This window comes from Pinus tabuliformis, chromosome 2_2 (assembly GCF_031772625.1).
Source record: "Pinus tabuliformis cultivar Carrire ecotype Pingquan chromosome 2_2, CPIR1, whole genome shotgun sequence".
In the NCBI taxonomy this organism is placed as follows: Eukaryota; Viridiplantae; Streptophyta; class Pinopsida; order Pinales; family Pinaceae; genus Pinus; species Pinus tabuliformis.
Window position 1 is genome coordinate 616,896,052 of NC_142300.1, and position 15,562 is coordinate 616,911,613.

The 15,562-nt window shown below is 35.3% G+C and overlaps 1 long non-coding RNA gene across 3 annotated transcripts; it reads left to right on the top strand.

Annotated features, from left to right (window-relative positions):
* Positions 1-4,845: 4,845 nt before the first annotated feature.
* On the top strand, positions 4,846-10,835 carry LOC149194165 (uncharacterized). 3 transcript variants are annotated; one of them, XR_016254522.1, is made up of 4 exons: positions 4,854-5,496; positions 5,637-6,541; positions 8,247-8,336; positions 8,515-10,835. It is a non-coding gene; the product is annotated as an uncharacterized LOC149194165 (long non-coding RNA). The 3 variants fall into 3 exon arrangements; XR_016254520.1 differs by having other exon boundaries at positions 4,846-5,496; positions 5,637-8,336; XR_016254521.1 differs by having other exon boundaries at positions 4,856-5,496; positions 8,247-10,835.
* The last annotated feature ends 4,727 nt before the right edge of the window (positions 10,836-15,562 follow it).

A 15,562-nucleotide genomic window follows, 5' to 3' on the forward strand; every position in this document is an offset into this window, starting at 1 on the left:
CTTGGTTCAATTTTTTATGCAACAGTTATTGATTAGCCTCCATCCTATCAAGATGCTACTCCAAAGTTTCCATGGCCAAATAGACACCCAAAAGTCTATGTTCCCAAGTTTCAATGGCTAATGCAAGGTCGCTAGGAAACCTACATGAGGGGGAATAGGAGATACATGGGAAAATCCTATATATCTAACATAATCCTATGCTCATAATGTCGACTGAGCAGATCGAAAGAAGATAGAGGAGTGGGAATTTCTAAAATTAAAGCTCCATGCCATGATATAGCCTAGCCTTCCTCCTTTACTAATTGTTGCTCAACTACAAAAGAGAGATGATAATCACAAGAGACTACTAAGGGAATTTGTATACATGTTGTGTGCCAACAACCTGTGAGACCAATGTTGCAACTCTTTTGAACTGAATTCACATGATAATGCCTAAGCCAGCATAGATCCATCTTAAGTATGGATCTAACATGAGCCAAGAGAGATCAAATTTTTCCACTGCAAACTTCTTTAGAATACAAAATACAATATGTTAATTTTCATTGTTTAAAGTGTATTCTTAAATGTTAAATAGAATAAATATAAAACCAAATAAACATTTTAACCCCAAAAACTTATTTTTGTATGATATATATATACATATATATTACATTTTTTAATATCTTCCTGAACATACTGAATTGTTAATGTCTGTCGCTGTTCTCGAAATAAATTTGGGAGTTACATTCTTTTCCAGATTTAAAAAATCTTTCATATGTGTGAATCGCCGAATCTTCGTCCATTTGAGAAATTTTTGGCGATCCGACATGGGGAGATTTCCTTTAATTTTAAAAATCAGCAAGAAAATCATTGCACCTTTAGTTACCATATTTTCAATTGAATAACTACAAATGCGTGACTGATTGCATGCAGTACAACTCACGTTGGTCGTTAAATGCAAGTTAGTGTGACATGGAGATGAATACGAAGCTAGTGAGTTGGGTTTTGAAGAATACGAACGTCTGACGGCAACCTTTCTCAGAGTCGTGGGAGAAAATGGTGGTGAGTAGCGGCTGGGAACGGTGCAGAAACGGTCCTGAACAGATAAACCAAACACGGTGACTGTGGATAAATGTCACGTTTTGGACAGTGTGGATAAATGTCATTCTGAGATGAAAAGGGTGGACCAAAGCTTGGCCTGACCATTTAAAAAAAAGGACCTTTATCCGTGTAAACATATTAATGTTTAAGTGATAATAATGACATTGAAAAATAATTTGACACAAACATTATCTAATTAGCTATAATTCAATTCAAAACTTATTCCATTAATGAATATAAGAGAAAGAATATCCAATTTATTATTATTATTATCATTTATTGTAATGAAAATTTATATTGATAAAAAATTGAGCTTGGATTGTAGCATGTACAATAGGCAATTACATAGAATAGAATTTTCCTCCAGGTCAGTTATACTTGTAGCTTTTTCCACATTATTATTTTCCTTATCTACTTGCTTGTTTACTAGCCTCTAAGACATAGGGTCTTTGGAGGCGTACATTCTCCAAAAGACTCGTAAAGTCTTAAAAAACCTGTAAAGTCTTACAAAACTTGCAGCACATTACAAAATTTAAATAGTTTGCACTAGACAATATACCATGATTGTTCTCCTCCGAAACAGATACATTCAAATCTAACATAAACATTTTAGCAAAGATTCCCTTAGACATACTGGCAGAGAAATGCAAAGATGAAGGAATTAATGGCCACTTGCAAATCCTCCAATTGTTGCTTAAGGTCGTCCAACTTGACCTCAATTTTCTTTTATTCTGTCCAGCCCCCCACTATTTTTTCTCATATTTTCAATGTTGCCTCTAAGACTTGGTTCATTTTTTCATGCAACAATTATTAATTAGCCTCCATCCTATCTAGATGTTACTCTAAAGTTTCCACGGCCAGATAGACACCCAAAAGTCTATGTTCCTAAGTTTTAATGGCTAATGCAAGGTCTCTGGGATACCTACATGAGGGGGAATAGGAGATACATGGGAAAATCCTACTTGTCTTGCCACATAATATATCTAACATAATCCTATGCTCATAATGTCGACTGAGCAGATCGAAAGAACACATAGGAGTGGAAATGTCTAAAATTAAAACTCCATGCCATGATATAACCTAACCTTCCTCCTTTACTAACTGCTGCTCAACTATAGATGAGAGAGCATAATCACAAGATATTACTAAGGGAATTTGTATACATGTTGCGTGCCAACAACCTATGAGATGAATTTTGCAACTCTTTTGAACTGAATTCACATGATAATGCATAATCCTATGCCAATGAATTGCCACATAATAACAGGAGGTTGGGGGGCCAAGGGAGGAAGCAGCTCGAAGGGATTTATCCCACTCCTCATACCAACACCCCCATAATGGTCGTTTTTGCCTAGATAACCTAATGCCAAAAGAATTCATCTTACAATAACCACTAAGGGTTGTCAATTCCTTCATGCGTGCTTTGTAAGTTGTTGTAGATGGATTACCCTTAACTTGCATTAATTCCAAACAATTACTCTCATTAATAATAACACTTTAGTGTGAGGCGAGGGTATAGAGTGATGGTGAAGGCCACTAGGCAATTTGATGTCATCCCTTCTCCATGTAGTTGACCTTAAATTCGATTAAATTAATTTGGATTCCACTTCTTACGTAATAAACATTGGGAGGGGGGCAACAAAGGGCCTAATGATCCACCCCAGCCCCAAATTCCCTTGGAGTTGCTCAAACATTTGATTAAGGAATGATGGATATTGTGGGGGTACCATTCCCAATGAGAACCTGTTCTTCTAGATTCAAACCTTCTTTAGCAAGTCAGTCTATTATAGTGTTGTTTGATCTCAAAATATGGAAGAAATTGATCTTATAGAAGGTTGATTTCAAGGCTTGAATTTAGTTAATTATACTTTGTAATTTACAATCTTTGGAGATTGTTCCATGCACTATATGTTGGATTACCAACATAGTGTCTCCTGTCACTAACATATTTTCTATATTTAATTCTCTTGCCAGAGATAAGCCTTGCAACTAACCATATGCTTCACATGATTTGTTTGCAATTTTCCTAGATCCCAACTATACTCCATTTTTGTTTTTTCCTTCGAGGTTAATGATAACCCCTCTCGCTCCTACCAACCCTGGGTTATTCTTTGATGCACCATCAAAATTCAACATAAAAGAGGCTTGAGGTTTCCACCATGCCCACAATTATTTTCTACTAAGTCTCAACTTCCACAATTTGATAGCCCGAGATGGACCTACCTTGCAACTTGTTTGAGAAGGGAAAAGATGGTAGAGTCATTCTCTTTCTTAAGGATCGACTCCACACATGTCGAATGAGAATGCATAACTTCTCTAGAATTCTGCACAATTGACACAAGTCCTCATAGTCACTAAGTGGGGATGATACCACGTGTCATATAAGATACTGCCATTTCGGACAATCCAAACCTTCCAACAAAGAAATTTGGGGAAGATAGACCATGGAAGCTTAAATGTGCTTTTTGCTCTAAAATTTCCAAGACAATTTTTTGGATAAGAAGAGAAAAGTGAAGAGGTGTGAACAAGACATCTAATTCTGGAAGATAAAAGTGAAAGAGGATGGAGCTAGACCTCTATGACAAAGGAGAAACTCAGAAATGAATGGGTGATCGATTCTTTATTCTCCAAGCACAATGGGTAGCGAAAATGACCCGTTGTACTTCTTTTCTGAAGGTTTTCTACTATTGGGATTTTTCCATGCGCTAGCAGCCAACAGAAGGAACTTAGTTTAGGAGAACTATTGGGTGACCAAATCTCGGACCAAACACGAGACTTGGGAGGGAGTCCCAATAGAAATAATAAGGTTGAATGACCTTCCCTTACCGACTAATCCATATTCTTCCTTCCCCATTGATCATCAACAACTTGATTCCGAAGAGCACAACCGGCCAACAATAATTTTAGCTTCCTCACTTGGTTCATTAGATGATGAAAGGCAAAATCTAAATCCCATCAAAAAAAGGTTTTCTTATCGATCTTTTTTTTACTCAGTATAATTTCATATTTTAAAGTTTCAAAATTTACAAACCTTAAAATTCTAATACCATAATACTTAGAATTGTACATAAAATTTTGAGCATCTAAATTATCTTAAAACCTTTTATAGAAAAGAATTTGCCATACTATTTTAAATAATGCATACACTCCACAAAAAATAATGCATACACTCCACAAATCTATAAGATAGAATGATGACCATATTTTAATTGTTCTGCTTTTAGAAGCTTTTTAATATGCTTTTCAATAAAATTTATCTAAAATTTAACCAGAATTTATTAGAATTGTAATTTTTTTGACATATTTTTTAATAAATTTTATCTAAAACTTCACAAAATTACAAATTTAATTTATAAATTATATATCATACAAATATAATCAAAATTACACATTTAATTTATAAATTTTATATCATTAAATATAATAAAAGAATTTCAAAACACTAAATCCATTTACACGTTAAAAATAAATTTTAAATAAAATATAACACAATTAAAAAAATAATTTTACGAAATTCCCACCAAAGAATTCAAACATAAAAGAATTAAACAATCTCAAAATGATTCCCGATAAGAATTCCATGCAAATGTGATGTGCGTATGATCCTCATATTTAAAAGCTACCGGGGATGTTTAACAAATTCCATGGTATAATGGCGATGTTTAACAAAGGATGGCGATGTTTACGATTTAAAATCTCGTTTTTCTAAGATGGGCGGTGTATTTCTTATCATGTCGCCAGATGCCTCTTTGGAAGACCACCACGTCAAACCCTTGTGCTGTAGCCACTCGTCCATTTCACAGAGGTCCATGAATTCGACGACTTTCTTGCCTTCAAAATCTCTCACATGGGCTCCCTATGTGGACTTCTCTCTCCCACACCAGCTGCATCCATGGGCTCTATTTTGTTCCCACGCATGGGATAGCTGGTTTGTATTTTATTGGCAGAGATCTAGGTAGTGAAGGACACAACGTAGGGTTTGAAGGACACTGGACTTGGAAAAGGAAAAAAAGGTTGCTTCTCTTCGTGATGGTATTCTACCACTGACATTGTTGTTCGAAATAACACCTGCAATTCATGGATGTGTGCCGCCGTGGTATGGTATCCTTCAATGTATCACCAATCTAACCTAGTCGCAGGGTTGCAACACATGGTATGGTGTTTGATTTATTGAGAAATAAGCAAGTTGCACGGCTGGATTTATCGAACAATAATTTCAATGGAAGACAACCATCGACCTGGAAGATTGGGGATTTCGAATCAGCAGGTTATGGCAACACCGTATTCATCTGCTACATGTCTTGATTCTCTGAATTAAGATGAAAGAAGAGTATATCCTGAATTATGTGCTGGCAAAAGGAGGAGGGTTCGATTATTCGGGCATTGAAATGTCTGAAGGCCAAGTACCATTTGCAGGTGGAGTTGCAGAATTTTGCTTTGAAGAAATCCTACCTTTGATTTGCTCCATTTACCTCTTCTTTGGCAATTTGAAAACAACTTTTAAATTTATTTTTGCAATTTCATTTTTTCATCATTCAGTTTTGTGTTCTTTGCAGGTTGAGAAATTCTGACCCAATGGATTTTACAATCTTTGCACTTTCATCTTTGAGAGTTCCAGAAGCCTCCCATCTGCAGTTTATCTCTTTCATAATTTTTCTACAGAGTCGTTTATAGATTTGAATCATTCAGCATTGATGAAGCCCTACACCTTTTGTTGCAGATTTTATATGCTCGAATTGCTGGAGACCTTAAAGGAATCTCTTAATGTTAAGGAGGGTTTCCAAAGTCCCTCGTACTTTGTCCTTTAAGGCTTCTTTTTGATCTTGCTTTCATGAAGAGCAGCCATATATCTGTAAAAAGCAAACCTCTATATATCTATAAAAAGCAAACCTCCAATGTTCCTTGAAGAGGGTAGACTTCGATTTTTCTGCTTTGAAGAGGGCTAGAGATGGCAGTGGTTTTACTATAGATTGTAATAGCCCCTCTTACTTGTCCTTTAATACTTCCTTCTGATCTTGCTTCCATGAACAGCTATATATCCGTAAAAGGCAAACCTCCAATGTCCCGGAAGAGGGTAGACTTTCGATTTTTCTGCTTTGAAGAGGGTTAGAGATGGCAATGGTTTTACTAGAGATGCTAATGAGTTTCGGTAATTTTTGGACACTCTCACGCGTCTTCTGTTGCTTTTTTTATGGTTTCGGAGCATGTTTTACAACGGTAGAATTTGTGTTTTCAATGTAATCTTAGTACTAACGACAATAAGGATATCTCTATAGCTCTTACTGATGCACGGTTGTGGCGTTGATTCGAAGATCAAGATGAATTTCGGTATGTTTTCTGGTTGTTTTTCATGCTTCTCTGATTGTCAAATTTGGTATTGGTTAAGGTTTTACGAGCTGCTCTAGTTTGCATAAATTCAAGTTTAATAAGAGGTTCCTGCGGTGAAAATGTCCTCTGAAAGGTAAAAATCTTAGATCCTTCATGTTTCGACTTTATGGATGGTTTGTGTTTGTGAGTTTATGTAGAAGATTGAATGCCTAAAACTTTGATTTGAACATATCTCAGTAAAACGTGAAAGAAAAAAGTCACGAAATTATGCATATTTCTGTATTGGGCTTGTGCGATATTTCGCAGATGGATTGGGTTTTGGTGGAAACAAATATTTACTTGTTGGGTTGCTCTAGCTTGAAGATTTCTGGAATGAGTTGTTATTCACTTGTATTGGTTACCGTATGGGCGTATGATGGCTATCAACATTTTGATTCGGCTGTTTTGCAAAATTTTCACATCAGCTGTTGTGTTGACTTTACATGCTTGCACATTTGATTGTGTCTGATTAACATTTTTTGCGTGGATTTTGGTTAAGTTTGGTTTTGTGTTTCGGAATAAGAGTTTTGTGGAGAGATTCTAGGTTTGGCAGATTTGCAGTTTCGTCTACTACTTGAGACCACGGACGACTCTGTTCATCTGGGCTAGGTTTATAGAATCAGATATACGAGTGCTGTGAATTTGAATAAAGTACTCTGCTATTTCGCTAGGCTTGAAGATTTAACATTTCTTTGTGGTGATTTTGCTTGGTTTTCTGTGGATTTCTTTATTGGGTTTCAGTGAATTTGCATAGCATACCGAGTTGTTTAAATGAATAGGTTTCTAATTTGAATTGGGATTAATTTGTAAACATACATTGACCACCCACATAGACCAAGGACCTCGAATGCCTTTACTGAGCCTTTAATCCTTAGATGAAACACTTAAGGCATTCTAACAACTCCAACTACTGTTTTTGGCTACTACTTGTCTGGCATGGCAGGTGTTGAGCTTCCAATGGATCTTTCCTATGATGGCACCGTGTTATAAACTAGAAAAGAAATTAGGTATCCCAAATGATTGAGGCCAGATTAAATTCAGGTATGTCCTGCCACCTATTTCGAAGCTAAATGTTATCCATGAATACAGTAACTACCCAGAGCCGAGGAGCGAGGAAATTTCTGTGGGTAGCTAGAGACCAGACTTGCCTTTTCAAGAGCCCAGGAGCAAAGAAACTTCAGTGGGTAGTTAGAGACCAGACTTGCCTGTTGCAGTTAGATCTTATATTTCTATCGTGATATTCTTTGAAGGAAGACCATAGGTATTCAATCAAAACTCTATAACGCTTGAGATTCGGCAGAATGATTCACCTCAAAATTTCAACAAATAGGAATTGAGTGAAGTAGTTTTTCTCCGGCCAGCTTCTCAGTTTAGTTAAACTAATAAGTTAAGTTCTTGACTACAGAGCTTTTCACTGAACATAGATGGAGATAGGAGTTAGCTAATTATTACTTTTTTTGCATTCCGGTGGGTAATTGTATGGAGAAGGGACGAGGACAATATTTGTGCAAATCTTGCACTAAAGGTTGCTTTCCTTCTTTCTTGATTGAACTTCCTCATAATTAGTCTGATCTACATAGGATGTCATACAACAATGCGGTGGTGGACCATAATAACCTACCCAAGGACAAGCCCGAAAGGCCTTGCAAGATGCATCAGTATCTTTATACATGTTAATTCACATGCAATCGAGTAGATCTTCACAAATTCAGCCATATTTGGTATGGTTCTATTTTCAAAGATTTTCAAAGAAAATTAGTTTTTTCCCGATGATCAAGCTTTCTCATAAGATGTTACAGGTTCATATACAGTCTACATGCTTGGGACATCACCTTAAGGAAGTAAAGCGTCTTGAATCCATTCCTTGACAATGATCTTCTTTTGTTGAGGTAAATCCTTAGAGACAGTGAAATAAATAAAAGAGTGTAAAATATAGAGTAAACTAGTATTAAATACAGAGTAAGATAGCAAGTTTTAATCTTCTAAACGCCCTTTTGCATTTCTTTTGCTCCTCTTTCTTGATTATTAAGAACACTGATGCACGTCATTTAATCCCATTACGTGCAGGCTTCAAATATGGAACAAAGTTTCTCTGTGCAACAGAGGCTACTGCATTTTTAGTGCACAGGTTTTCTGTGGCCGAAGCAAGAAATTAAACAGTATTGCTGACACAACTTTGGCTTGCACTGATCCATTAAGTTATGTGAGCTGGGTGCGACTACATATATTTATATCAATGTTGTTAAAAGCGCGATCGGGATTAAATCGGCGCGGGGAACGAATCGGAAAAAATCGGAAAAATCGGGAAAAAATCGGAAAAAAGCGGGAAAAAATCGTTTGGTACAAAAATATTCATTTTTTTTCAATTTTTTTAATATCTAAACCATCTACAACATAAAATAAATACATTGACACATAAATATGATAAAAAAACTAATATATAAGATGTTTAATATCATTTCTAGCGCTAAAATCACACATAACATTGAATCATGTCCTGAATAGTAAGTCCCAACTCAGCCTCAAAATATCAACAAAAAATATGATAATGTATCTCATCATGTCATAATGTCATATACAATAAAATGAAAGTCTAATCCTATTGATTTCCTCTGCCCCTCTTGCGAGAAAATGCCACAGCTTTCCCTTTCCCTCTAGATGTAGATGTTGGTGCCCGTGCAGGTGGAAATGGCAGTGGAGTCTGATGTGATCTAGACGTTGAAGAACTAGAAGTAGGAGCTATAGGAGGTAGACCACGTCCTCTACTGGTGGCAGGGGTAGCCCGGGCAGGTGGTGTCACCTGGAAACATTACAATCTTCCAATCCTGAAATCCTGAAAAACTGATAAGTCTACTGGATTTTAAAGGAAATCTAAAATTCTACTTTCTCCATATGAAATCCAATGAGGCTGGAACCACTCTCAAACATCCTGAGTCATTTCATGGTAATGTTAAAAATTTAAGTAAAAGGATGAAAATGAAGATTAAGGAGAATGTCACTTTTACTTTAAGAATTTAACATTATCATGAATAGCATATCCATACTAGGGCCTAGACTTGATCATTAACCTACCCCACTCAAAAATTATTTGTTTCTTTCAAAAAACATTGCATGAAAAAACCCAAAAAAAGTTATAAAACTATGCTTTCCTGAGCCCCCACGATTTTTTCGTTAAAAATCACGTTTTTTTCGAAAAAATCACGATTTTTTAAAAAAAACGCGATTTTTTCAGTAAAAATCGGTAAAAAAAAGTAGGCGATTTTTTCGTATAAAAATCACGATTTGATCGGCAAGCTGAAAAAATTTAATCGCGCTTTTAACAACACTGATTTATATAGCCAATGAAATTCTCAGTGACAAATATTTTGAGTCATCATTTCCTCTTTGTACGCTTTGTAATCTCCAGCCCATTGGGTGAACTGAAACTTAAGGTGGAAACTTGAAAACAAGCTCTATGTACCATGAAGAAGCTTCATTCAGTCAAGCCATTTGATTCAATTGAGGCATTTCAAATCGATTTGAGTTAAAGCCTTTCGATTCAATTGAGGTATCTCAAACCAATTGAGTTACTAATTAGCAGCATGGGCTTTGTCAATTATAAATCCATCAATATTTTTGGCTCATTTGTCACATGAATATTTTGCTTAGGTTTTATGGTGGCTGTTTGGTTAAAATTTGATAGATAATATTTGATCCAAGTATGATGAGAAAACTGCTGCTTTGAGATTACTTGCTCGTGCTGATGGTAGGGTTCTTGTTGCTCGTTTTGGGTTGGCAAAATTAGTTGACTTGAATTACTGAAATCTGTGACGTGAAAAAATATGAAATAATGAGCATTTAGAAGCTCTTATATTTTTCTTTTCCTACTTTTAGCTAGATCCATGGGTTTGGGTGGGTTTGGAACCGATAATTCTTCTATTTCTCTTTTCCTACTTTTAGCTGGATCCATGGGTTTGGGTGGGTTTTGAACCGATCTTCACAGCAGGAGTGTTTTTCTTTCCTTTTTGTTTTTGTTAACTAGATCTACGGAGTTTTGAATGGACAACTTTTCACAATTTTTCACACAAAAAAATATCATAACCTCACATCCTATCACTAAGTATTCTAGACTCAATGAATATTTTTTTTAATTGTTATTATATCATTATTCCATTTTAACACAACAAATGTTAACATAACATGCTTGTTTTATACATTCCATGCTATTCCATTTTAACATAACAGGCTTGTTTTATACATTCCATGCTATTCCATTTTAACATAACATGCTTGTTTTATTTACACAACCTTTCTAAACACTACTATCCATTGCTTTATATTGCGTATGACTTATATTGCATATGTGTATTCATTGCATATGACTGACCGGAAGGATTCCCTATTGTATTATGCAGATCATATTCGATAAAAACTTGCATGTTGCTCGGGATGCTATACACTATACGTGAATGTAAAGGATTGCATTTGCGAATTGTCGAACTGGATTGTTACAACAATGAAAAAATGGCAATGGATGGCAATGGATTGCGTCGCAAGACTAATGGTGTGTTACACAATGAAAAATGGTCTATTGAACTATGCAGATGATATTTGATCAAAACTAAAAAATTACATGTTGCTCGAGATGCTATACACTATACGTGAATGTAAAGGATTGCATTTGCAAATTGTCGAACTGGATTGTTACAACAATGAAAAAATGGCAATGTGTAAAGGCTTTTGAGTATTACAACAATTAGGCTTCAAATGGGGGTTGATTAAATAGGCTTAGGCTTCAAATGGGGTTGATTACTAAGGCTTTTGAGTATTACAACAATTAGGCTTCGAATGGAGGTCAATCAAATCAATGGTAGTGTGTAAAGACTTTTGAGTATTACAACACTTAGGTCAATCAAATCATGGCTATGTGTAAAGGCTTTTGAGTATTACAACACTTAGGTCAATCAAATCAATGGCAATGACTTTTGAGTATTACAACACTTAGGTCAATCAAATCAATGGCAATGTGTAAAGGCTTTTGAGTATTACAACGCGTAGGCTTCAAATCAATCAAATCAAACACTTTGTAAGGTTAATGATAACCTCATAGGTAGGCTATCATAGGTAACCACTAGCTATATAGGCCCGTAAATAAGTAAATAACATCACATGTAACAATTAGCTTTGTAAGATCAATACAACCCTAATGAGTTTTAGTAAATGACCACAGATTATGGTAATAACTATTATAACGGGTGAATTTAGTTTAGTTTAGTTTTTGTATTTTTTTAAAATAGGCATAGACAAGGTGGATCACCCTAAGGAGTTCTGTCAAGGAGCTCTTATATTGAATTGTGCTTCTCCATGAAATTACCATCCATGACTAAAGAATGACCAACCCTTCCAAAATATAATTGACTTGATTACTGATGATCGGGTAGATCACCCTAGGGAGTTCTGTCAGGGAGCTCTTATATCGAATTGTGCTTCTCCATGAAATTACCATCCATGACTAAAGAATGACTAGCCCTCCCAAAATGTAGTTGGCTTTATTACTCATGATCATGACTCTTAATTCAGGTTCCATATTTGGTTCAAGCATTTAAGGAGCATTATTGGGGTTTCTTTCCCTTTACACCCGAAGCTTATATACAGTTTTCATGAGGAGACTTTGCGATTCAATGTTCCACGTTTGTGCAAATTTCATTCCTTCTTGGAAGGGAGTAAGAAGTTAGATGGATAAGAATTTAGGATTATGTCCCCCTACATTGGACTTAGAGATTGGAGTAAGAAATTGGATTGATAAGGAGTAAGAAGTTAGGATTATGCTCCCTTACACTGGACTTAGGGATACTGGACTTAGGGATTGTGGACAATTTACTGGTAGCATTATATGTCATGAAACCTAAGCATAAGTTAATTGGATATATCCAATCAAGGAAGTATTATTGGAGTTTCTTTGCCTTTATGACCAAGGCTTTTATACCACTTTCCTTAAGAGAGTCTCCTACTCGATTTGGTGGAAATCGATATTCAAGTTTGGCTGAATTTCATTAAGTTGGTGGAAAGGAGTAAGTAGTTAGGGTTATGCTACCATAGATTGGACTGATGGATTGTGGACAACTTACTGACAACTTTATATGTCATGAAACTCTTTCTATACCCAAGAATGAATTATGGAATATGTAACGATGTATGTGGGGGACTTGGCCACAATTAGCAACTCATCTAAACTCAACATGACATCGAAGTTAGGGTTTGTCATCCAGGGAAGCAAAAATAGTAGGCAAATTTTACTAAACATTGAAAAGAGATAAAGTATCTATCTTTTGCAAATTAGCCCCTAAAATTTTCTCTAATATGATTTATGATTTTCTTCATCTATTGTTGTTAGAAATCATATTTGTACATTCCATGCCCCCTGTAATGTATTTACTTGGGTGTTACGAATTTGAGAACTTGGATAGCAATAACATTCACCAATGCCGCTTTTTTGTAGATCTAAATTGTCATAGCAATACCCTAGTGTCTAAGGCTCCTATGGTTTTCCCTGTGTATGAAAGGCACCAAAGCATCTAAACCATGATGATTGTAGAGACATTGGTGTTCAAGTTTAGGGTTTTAAAAGTTTTATTTTCTTTAGCATGTCATAATTAGCATATGCATTGTTTTAAGAAGGGTTTTATATTATATTCTATGATGTCTTGTGTGCCCTCCCATTTTCTTGTTGCTATGATAGTGCTTATGTGGAGGTGGCCTTGATAGTAAGTTGGGATTTATGTTGTGTGCCATGAGTGGTCATTGCCAAGCTTCATTGTTATTATCATGGTATCTATGATTGTTTCGTGCATTAGCTACTACTATTGCATCCTTGATAGTAAGTTGGGATTTATGTTGTGTGCCATGAGTGTCATTGTCATGGTATCTATGAGTGTTTCGTGCATTAGCTACTGCTATTGCATCCTACCTTGGCCACCACCATTATGTTTTTATTGTCATTCTTGTATCATCCCTTTGTTGCTACATGGGCATTTGACCATCAATGTGATGATCTCTCCTTGCCTTGAATGCCATTAAGACATTCAACAACAACAATGGTTGTGGTTTGCTTTGAGCATGTTTGAGGTTGACATGGTCGCTTCCTCCTTTTTCAAGTAACACTTATTTCTAATGCTACATTTAATGACAACACACGAGTAAGGTAGTGTGGGAATCCAACACTAGGATGTCAAACACAAATACAAACTACGAAACTTTTGTAGGATCAACTTTCTAGTAGTAATTCGAGTTCTAGTTTAGCTAGTGCACATTTCCAGTTGCTAGTGCACAAATGAGGAGGGAGTGTGAATTACTAGAGGAGGCGGAGTTGGTTTTTGTAGATGAAACAATGAGTTTCTGGGTCGATATGCCAGTTGGAGTGGTGGAATTTTTTTTTTCGGAACTTTGCTAATGTTAGGAAAACAGATCATTATACTCTCTAATTTGCTAAAGAATATTAATAATAAAACCCCCATATGTTGAACTAGTTTTCCCTTCAGGGTTTTTCCAAGGACAATTGTCCAAAAATAATAGTGTCAAAATTCTTGTGTGTGTGCATTTTCTTAGTTATAGTATTTTTTATTTTCCACAATGTTTTTATTTGTGAAGATTGCAATAATGATTTAATTGCTATTTGTTGAATAAAAAATTTAGAAGAGAAATAATCTCTAGTAGATAGACGATTAATCTCTAGCTATTACAAATGTGGAAATTTCACAACTGCTTCAACGACAATGTGTAGTTCTTGGTAGATTCTAGGAGTCAAGAGGAAAATCAATGAACGTTGGATTGATGAATGACGAGGAAGTACAATAAACAACAACGAAACCATGTTTGATGCACTCTCTCTCTCTCTCTCTCTCTATATATATATATATATATATATATATACACACACACACACACACACACACACACACACTCACACACACATGCACACGCACACACACACACCTTAAAGGGGACTTGATTAGCTTGTCTGAGTTCAAGCCACATGCTTTTGCCATACAAGATGTGTTGAAATTTGCATAGAAGAAAATGTACAATAACTTGCAATAATTACAATTTGTCTAAGTTCTTAACCATCATGGAAAATACTAAAGGCTAAGGTTTGGTTTTGTCTAGAGTGTAATTGGAATTAGATGAACTAATAAAATGACAAATAGAAGAAAATGACGCTTTGGGAAACCTCTTAAAAAATGAATCAAAGGGAGATTCAAAGGAATTATATAGAATTAATTAATTATAAGGTAGTGAACTCATCTCTCAAAAAGAATATCATTGTTGTATACTTAAAAAATACCAACATCTCCACCCAGTTACAAATAACTGAAAAGGTGCCATCTATCCCACTTGGTGAAATGAGCACACCTTGACCCATTGTGAAAAGGATAGAGGAACTGGATAAAACCATTGAGCAAAATTGAATCTCCATATGAACAATGTCAAATATCACTACGAAAGTATTAATGAGACACATATCAACTATCTCAAGGGACATCGATTTAATTAATTCATATATCAATATACTATAAAATGGCCTATGGTCCATGTCAAATGAATTAGCTACCTATCACGTGGCATATGAAACTCTAAGTCACAAGCACATAGAAAACATATCCTTACAATGTGATGCATGGAAAATGTACATAAATGGCTTTGTAATTCCTAAATGATTACAAATTGCCTTTTGGGATATGAGGAGTTTTAAAGATGAAAATAAAGAGTCAAAGAGAACAAAAACGATTAGGATTGGAACTAGATCGACCAAGAGTAAGTTATTGTAAAAAGTCAATAAATTTAATTTAGGAGAAAGAAAGGGGGCTTTTTGTTTTTGCATGCATTTGTAAATTTTTACATAAGTTTTAAATAAAGAAAGACCAACTTTGGACAATATTCTAAAAAGCTTGGACCCCAGCCTGATAAATAGGTAATGAGCTAATTCTATTGCTTGCTAGATACTAAAATTGTCGTAAAATTGTGTCATTTCTAACATGGATCTCTCTATATAGGAATTCACAATATTATTTTTGATTTTTGAACACATCTTCTTTTAAGTAATCACTTCATGACTATAAACAATATCTTAATTATAGAT